Below are 8,089 nucleotides of genomic sequence, written 5' to 3'. Positions count from 1 at the left end.
ACCTTTGTTCTTTTTAGCCATTCTTGGTTTTCCCCATCTCCTTCCATTTCTTTTTCGTCACCCTGCATTTTGTGTTTCCCACCCTTCAGCAAAAATCACTCACCTTCCCCTACGCCTTTCTTGAAGCATCTCAGTATTTATAACTATCAAGAGTTCAGGCTGTCCGAAATTCCTTAATACAAGACCATCTTCCAGTGGGTTATAAAACTACCAAAATTGGAAAAGTCTGGCAAGGTTTGCTATGTGGGATTTCTGTTTTGGTTTGTAATCTTTGAGAGGAGCCGTCACAAAACCCGCCCAGAGAAGCCTCAGAAGGAGCTCAGGGGAAGACCCTGAGGTGACAGACCTTTCATTAGGGAACTTTAGCACATCTGTTGTTTGAGGCAGAAATTTACAAACCTGCTGAGATATCACCCTCATGTTGGTGATGGGCCTTTGCCATCTCCACATGGCCTGACTAAATTTGGCCAATTTTTGAGCCTCTGAAAACTCTCAGAGTGCACACAGGCAATAAATGCCAGCTGGAGTTTGCCAGCTAAAATATCTTTGCGCTGAACATGCTCCAGCTGAGGGGAAGCAAGGTGCTAGCTGAGCTTTCCATACCTCCCCTTGTGGGTCACAAGCACTGGGGGCAAAGGACCAAATTAAAGTTATCTTAGCAACCTTAATTTTAGAGTTCCCTTTATTTCAGTGCTTGGCTCAACAACCCTACTTGAAGCTTTGCAGACAAGATAAAGATTCCCACTGTAACTGAGCCATTGAAGAAGTTAATATTCACTGTATTTAGAGTTAAACTATGCAAAAAATAAGGCTTCTGTGAGAAACATGTTCATGTCACCAAAAATATCAGAGGTGTGTCTTTATTGTTCATGAAAATAATTGTTTAATTATTTATAACTCCGCACTGCATTGCCAAGATTTACACGTTTGTTCAAGTAACAGAGTTGCTTAAAAGAGCGAGATGATGTCTTTATAGAAAAAGCTTGTGTAATTGGCATAACCTCATCTTGGCTGGGCTCTATCATAGATTGTCTATAATATTAAATTACTGGGATGTGGAGTAAAAAGGAGATAAGCCCAGCAGGTTAAAGCTGGGGGTGGGGAATGCCAAGAAGGGTGAGAGACAGCGTCTGCAGAAGCAAGTGTCTCCCCGCGAGCGGTCTGGAAACCAGGCTCAGCAAAAAACCTTTGTAAAAGTGAAGCAAGGGATAAAAATAACAAGGCAAAAAAAAAAAGAAAACAAAACAAAAATACCCACACCAGGAAACGAATGTATCTCCAAGGCAGGATGAGAGAGTAACTCAGGAAATGTTTCTGCAGATAAGACAGCTCAGTAAAAAAAAAAACACAACCCCTCCCCCTGCAACTCATGCATTGATCATGGGAGGATTGCATTTACCGTGACATCAGCCGCAGATAACCCAGATGAAGAAAGGGCACTGTGTTGCTTTTACAGCTTACAGAGACCGTGGCTGCTGTAGAAATTGGCCTGCTTTTATAAAAGGGTCAAAACGCACGAAACTTTGCCGAAGCCATCATCTGAAATGTCAGGCACTTGCACGTCGAGCAGAGCCGGCGGAAGGCGGCTGGGGAGCGGCTGCTGACGAGGGTCCGCAGCCTCCCGGTGCGAGGTGGCAGGCGGGAGCCAGCCAGGCCAGGTAAAGAAATGCCCATAAGCAACACGAAGAAATGTTACACAAGGTTACTTATAGAAAGCCTACAAAGGAAGAAAGGGCTGTTGTGCTTCTAATTTTTTTTTTCTATTTAATCCCAACAGTGAGCAGAAGGAAAAGCTTTAAGAAGAAAGAGGACAAACCTCTAACCCAGCACAGATTCCTCCAGGCTGTTTACAGCCCTCCAAACAAGTACAGCTACACAGCCTTGACATTCCTGATCTTTTACAACGAACTGGGCATTGAAACAAGATTTTCCATGTTTGCTTATTTCACGTTACAAAAATTAGAAAGGAACAAAAAATTACAGGCTGCACTGAAACACACAGACCCAGAGGGACATTCCTGAGCATCCGCCCTGTGTCTAACCCCAGGCTGGCACGTTTAACTCGAGGTGCTCTGGAAACACTAGCCACGTCGATGGCCATCACGAAACATTCCTGCCACAGCTGTAACTCCAGCAGCAGGTTGGTGAAGAGCCATGGAAGCATTACAGGAGTCCTGTGGTCCAAACAGGCAGGCAGTAGCACCATGTTTTGGAGGCACCAGCATCTGTGGCTTTAGGTTCTCCAGAGCTTTGCCCCGCTGGAAACAGAGTTAGAATCACAGAATCACTGAAGGGTTGATGTTGGAGGGGACTTCTGGAGGTCATCTGGTGCATCCCCCCTGCTCAAGCCGGAACACTTAGAAGGAGCTGCCCAGGACCATGTCCAGATGACTTTTGAATATCTCTAAGGATGGAGACTCTACCACCTCCCTGGGCAACCTGTGCCAGTGCTCCATCACCCCCACAGTGAAAAATGTTCCCTGATGTTCAGAGGGAACCTTCTGTATGTCAGTCTGTGCCTGTTGCCTCTGGTCCTGTTGCTGGCCTCCACTGAAAAGAGCCTGGCTCTGCCCTCTTTGCACCCTCCCTTCAGGTATTTATATACATTGATAAGATTGCCCCGAGCCTTCTCTTCTTCAGGCTGAACAGTCCCAGCTCTCTTAGCCTTTCCTCATGGGAGAGATGCTCCAGTCCCTTAATCACCTTTGTGGCCCTTCGTTGGACTTTCTCCAACAGTCCATATCTGTCTGGTGCTGAGGAGCCCAGAACTGGACACAGCACTCCAGGTCTGGCCTCACCAGTGCTGAGTACAGGGGAAGGATCACCTCCCTTGACCTGCTGGCAATGCTTTGTCTAATGCAGCCCAGGACACAAGGGCATGTTGCTGGCTCATATTCAACTTGGTAACCACCAGGACCCCCATGTCCTTGTCTGCCAAGCTGCCTTCCAGCTGGGTGGCCCCCAGCATATACCGGTGCCTGGGGTTGTTCCTCCTCAGGGGCAGGATTTTGCACTTCTCCTTGTTGAACTTCATGACCCCCCAGGCTGGCCTGAACTGAAACCGTAGACTTACATAATCTGACCTGAAGACCCAAATCTGGCATTCCCCCTCTCCACCTGCTGCTCCTCAGAAATGCGATCTAGGAGGCCTGCTCTATATTCAGTTCAGACCCTACAGAAAACACATCAGTGTTTGAAAGTCCCCTTTGCCACCAAATAAGCACTTCATGGCAGTATCAGTACTGCTGGTACCCCCCTCCCCTTTCCTCCAGCTTCACCATCAGGGCACTCATGCAGCATGGACAAGCCCAGGGTTCAGCTCCTTGCCTGGCTCAGAAGGTACCAGAGGCCCCCATGCTGTGGATGCCTTCCAATCGCTGATCATGTGGTGGCCACAACTGCAGGGACAGCAGTCATCCTCTATCACAGGCCACGCAGCCCAGCACCTCTGCTTGCTCCTTATCCCTCCTCTAGATAACCACGACACTCTTCTTCTGGGATTGGAGCACCTTGACAGGAGAGCACAGCCACACTGCTGGCCTGGGACGGACCAGAGCCCAGGGAAGCAATAATGGTCACCCAGGACAGGGGGAATTATTATTCAAACCCCACTTCTTCAACTTCTTCAATCATCATTCAAACCCCAATTCAAACTGGTAGGTGTTACTCCTGCCAGCAGCACAGTGCTGGAGCCATCCTGCCCTCCTTTGGCCAGGTCCGGAAAGAAAAGCCTTTTCTCTCAGCCCAGCCTCAGCGACTACTTCAGGAAAAGGTCTGGGCAAAGAAGGCCCCAGACGGCAGGACCCATGGCCCTAAGCAGTATACCTCCCGGGTGCCAGGTCATGCAACCCCCTTGGATTATCCTTTTCCATGGGGACCACACACCCATCATAGGGAAAGCAGAGCCGAACAAGGGCTTTACATTACAGATGGCTAAAGACAGGGTGCTGCAAGGAGTGGCATTGCAGCACCCAAAACGTTTTGAGCACTTAGGCTTTAGGTTCTTGCAAAGAAGCAGCAGCAGAGGGGAATAAAACCCAACCTTGCTAGGGCTTCCTTGGTGGCTGGCAGGCAGTGAGTCTTTAGCCTCCTCCCTTCCCATCACAAGTTTATTGACTACTGGAATCGTGACTGTACCCACAGCCAAAACAAAATGAACATTCGTGCCCAAATTATTAACAGATGTTGGGAACATCTTAGAAAATACATAAAGCCCTAAACTGGTCCTTCACTGAGAGATTAATATTATAATGTCATCTCAGCACAGTGCTGCTCACAGTAATCTGCCAAGCCAAAGAAAGTAATTAACAAAGTTAAGACTGTGCTGTAAGTCCAAATAAGGGAAGAGGAAAATGGAAGTTTATCTTAAGCTACCCTTAGCTCACCTTGCTATGTCTGGACATCGCAGTTTGTCAGAGAACTGTCTAAGCACCTTAGGAGTGGGTATGCAGCACACCAACTTCTTCAGCAACCAGCTGAGCAAGACGTGGCTGATGCTTGCAGACTGGAGCTCACTGGGAACCTCAGCGAAGCATGGTTGGATTTTAGGCCTGTGTTTTTCGGTCTCCTGATGTATCGAGACACAGAGTGACTTTGAAAACAAACCCAACATTACAAGTCTTATGCAGAAAGGCGTGGGACTGTTGCTACTCTGTCACTGCCTCTTCTGGGCATTTTGGAAGGGTCTGAAGAACGGCTCGCTAGAGAGACCTCCATGGAGCATTCTACCACCTCTTAGCTGATTTATAAAAGGAAGACAGTTAAGTGTCAGCATAAGGGCAATACAAAAGCCATGAAATTTTGCGTTGACTATGATCTAACACTGCAAACCCCCTACACGTACACAAAAAACACTCTCAGGAAGGAAGATCACATTGGGCAAGCGGGGAAAGTAGGGCTGTGGATTCAACAACTTTGAAAGGAAATGAACATGCCCAAAGAAAAGGGTTACTAACACTGAACTATTTAAAGAACAGTTTTGTCTTCTCCTATGTGCTGCTGCTCCCTGAAACTACGTTGGTGCAAAAGAATTCTCTTGAGACACGGGGTTTTAAAGAAAGGCTTTTTTTTTTTTTCACCTTAGAAATTAGTACCTAAGATGCAGCAATAGAAGGAGATCACGGTGGGCAAGAATTGGTTACAAGGAAGGAAAAAGGCAAAAGCCAAACGGAGCTGGGAAGGGTCAATAAGCATGAGTGGAGCGCAAAGCAGACTATAGCAATTACATCGTCATTTTGCTCTTATGCCAGCACTGTATTTTGAAAACACAGTGTTTTTCTGTTCCCTGCGGCATAAGCCACAAAGTCGCAGGCTTGCTGTGCCAAAAGCCTTCAAGTTAACATGCTGTATATTTATATCATTAAAGAAATAAGAGGCCACTTCATTCATGGCATTTAAGCCTATATATTTCAAGATCTAAACAGGTTTTGAGTGACAAGGCTTGGTAAGGTTATTCCATATTTACCTACTATGAAATTCCTCTAAAACTGACTTACTGCTGCTACAGACACATACTGGCATAGTCAGACCACTCAGTACAGCGAATTCACCCTCCTGCGAGTCTCCGTATTTGCACGCATCCTTATGCTCCCCCCATCCCTATCTGAGATCAAAGATGCCACCATGTCCTGGTTCACAGCACAGCAGGAGCTGAAACTGGAAGTGACATGTTTAGAGAGTGGTCATTTAGCACTAGTACAGGCTTCATGCGTTTCCACTTGCCTTGATATTGAACAGGTGTTAAACAGTAGGCAATTTTATAAGTTTCTTTTAACTGGAAACTGTCTTGAAAGCAACAAAAACCTCACAGAGGAGGTTTTGTGAAATGTCAGAGGGAAACATCTGTTATTCGAAAACCTAATAAGAGGAAAGCACTCCAGTTGGAAATTCCTCTTTTGCACATTTTTCCCGTGCTGGGAAGTGCTCCTCTGGGACTCTCACTCTCGCCCGTCTGCAGCTTTGCTGGTTGAAGTCTTGCTTGCAAGAGCGGTAGGATCCAGAGCTGCTAGAGGTTCAGTCAGGACCCGAGCCACCAGAGAGCAGCTGGGGTGAGGCAGCTCGGCATCACACAACCCTTTCCAGGCACACGAGGCCATGCAACAGCTTAGCACCCTTTTGCCTCTTTGATTTGCTGCACTTCCAGCAAAACCTGGCTTTTAAGCACCACCAGTGTTCATCAAATTGTGTTCCTTAGCAGAAAAAAAGATGATTTCAGGGCCTGTCCTTTAACTGAAGTTTACTGAGGACATCAAGGTGGACTTCAAATACAGGGGGTAACAGGTAGGAATGAATGTTGAGCTCTTACAGTATAGACAGATTCATCATATTCCTCCTCTCGGCATCTACTATTGGCCACCAGCCATAGGCAACTGGGCAACTCAGACAGGGTTTATCCTAAGGGATAAATTTGAGGTGGCTTCTGAAAAGCCATTGTTTCAGTTGCAGGCACAGCCCTGGCTGCTCCACTGGGGCTCAGGGAGGGAAAATGATACTTTTCAGAGCATTATGCAGCTGGTGATTCACCCTCCCCTGACATCCTCTCCTTTGCTGCCCCAACCTCAAGCACAAGGATGCTGCAGGTCCCCAGTTTCCCACAACCTCCGAAACTCCTGACAAGAGCAGTTCAAGTGGTGATGCAGTAGGTCCTAGGAGAGAGCAAAGGGCTTGCTTTTCTGTCTAGATCTGGGGCTTGGGGTATGACCTGAGTCTGATGTACACCTTGATATTATTCATATGCAAAACCAGGAGATCTGAAGTAGATCAGCAAGACAAAACATACTCAGATTCTTTTTTCTACAGTCATTTCTTTATCCTTCAACTCAGCCTGAGAACAGCAGAGGCTGGTGTCCTCCCACATCAGGGTAGAGAGGTCAGCAAGAGAAACCACAGAGTTTTTCCTCTCTGGCCCATGAACAGGTGATGGCCAAAGCAGAAAACAAACCCTGTCCTGGGGACTTCCGTTAGCTCCATTCAGTTTAGGGCAAACTCTGAGAGCCAAAGACACTGGTTGTTTACTGTTGTGCTGTCTGCTTTAAACTGCTCAGTGTCACTGTTTTGGGTAGAATAAATAGCTTTTGTTTCACTCCTCTGCTGTCTTTGGCTCCTGCATGTACTAGTTTATTGGATTAAAACACACAGATTAAGGGGATAAGCTAATCAACAAACAGGCATCAAACTCTGCAAGACTGGAGCAGATGGTGGTACAGTGCATACTGCCAGCTCAGCCTCCACACTTGGGAGCATTGGTCCTCCCAGTGCATGCCACTGTTGGTGTAGGGGTGGGTTTGCCTTAGCCATAGCTGGGGCATCACACTCATGGGCAAGCACCACCACACACATCCATGTCCTACTCACCTGGACTCACCTTCTAGGTTTGTGTGGTCCCATTTGGTCTGTGTCTGCACCTGCGTTGAGATCTCCTGGCATAATTTTAGACCCCAACCAAGTACTTGCAATGTCTGTCCTGGCAAAAGCCTCAGGCGAACTCAGCCCAGGGCCTGTGACACGAAAACCTATAAATAGGACATGCAGGCATTTGTTATTCACACATTTTCCTGCAGCCCTATTTAGCCAACAACAGACTATTGGCACAAGACAGAGCTTACGGATGAGGCAAATCCTTACCAGGCATCCCTGCGCTGATTTACATGGGCACAAAGACCATGTGCTAGCATGTGGGCTGCTGGCAGGATCAGGGGTGCTGGCTGACACTCATTTTTACAGTCCCCCAACCTTTAAACAAAAAAAAAACAAAACCCAAACCCCCTTGTTTTTGGGGGGGGAGGGAAAGAGTGACACATGTACACACATAGGCACTTTCTTGTCCACGTGTGGGCTCAGCCAGATACAGTCTTTTTTTTTCCTCTGAGTAATCTCCAGAGACACCACGCTTGAATTGTCCCAGCTCTTTGCACAGGCTGTTTGTTGCTGTGTTACATCCCCACGGTATTTGCTGTAAGCTAGGCTCCTAAAAGGCTTAGCGTGAAGTCCCTTATAAGAAAGTTATTTCACACTCATCAGTTCCAGGGAAGGTTACCTTGGACAGACTGCAGAGTTATGACGTAAATACATGTAGCTTTACATTACAGAG

The 8,089-nt window shown here is 47.1% G+C and overlaps 1 long non-coding RNA gene across 3 annotated transcripts; it reads right to left on the bottom strand.

The window, feature by feature from the left end:
- Window positions 1–478: 478 nt before the first annotated feature.
- On the bottom strand, window positions 479–7,735 carry LOC138684453 (uncharacterized). Of its 3 annotated transcripts, none has more exons than XR_011323713.1 (3): window positions 7,354–7,735; window positions 4,386–4,738; window positions 479–2,258 (listed from the first exon to the last, which is right to left on the bottom strand). It is a non-coding gene; the product is annotated as an uncharacterized lncRNA (long non-coding RNA). The 3 variants fall into 3 exon arrangements; XR_011323714.1 differs by having other exon boundaries at window positions 7,364–7,735; XR_011323715.1 differs by having other exon boundaries at window positions 480–2,258; window positions 4,386–4,567; window positions 7,354–7,729.
- Window positions 7,736–8,089: the final 354 nt, after the last annotated feature.

Source organism: Haliaeetus albicilla, chromosome 2 (genome assembly GCF_947461875.1).
Source record: "Haliaeetus albicilla chromosome 2, bHalAlb1.1, whole genome shotgun sequence".
Taxonomy (NCBI): Eukaryota; Metazoa; Chordata; class Aves; order Accipitriformes; family Accipitridae; genus Haliaeetus; species Haliaeetus albicilla.
This window is presented reverse-complemented; position numbering and strand designations above follow the sequence as displayed.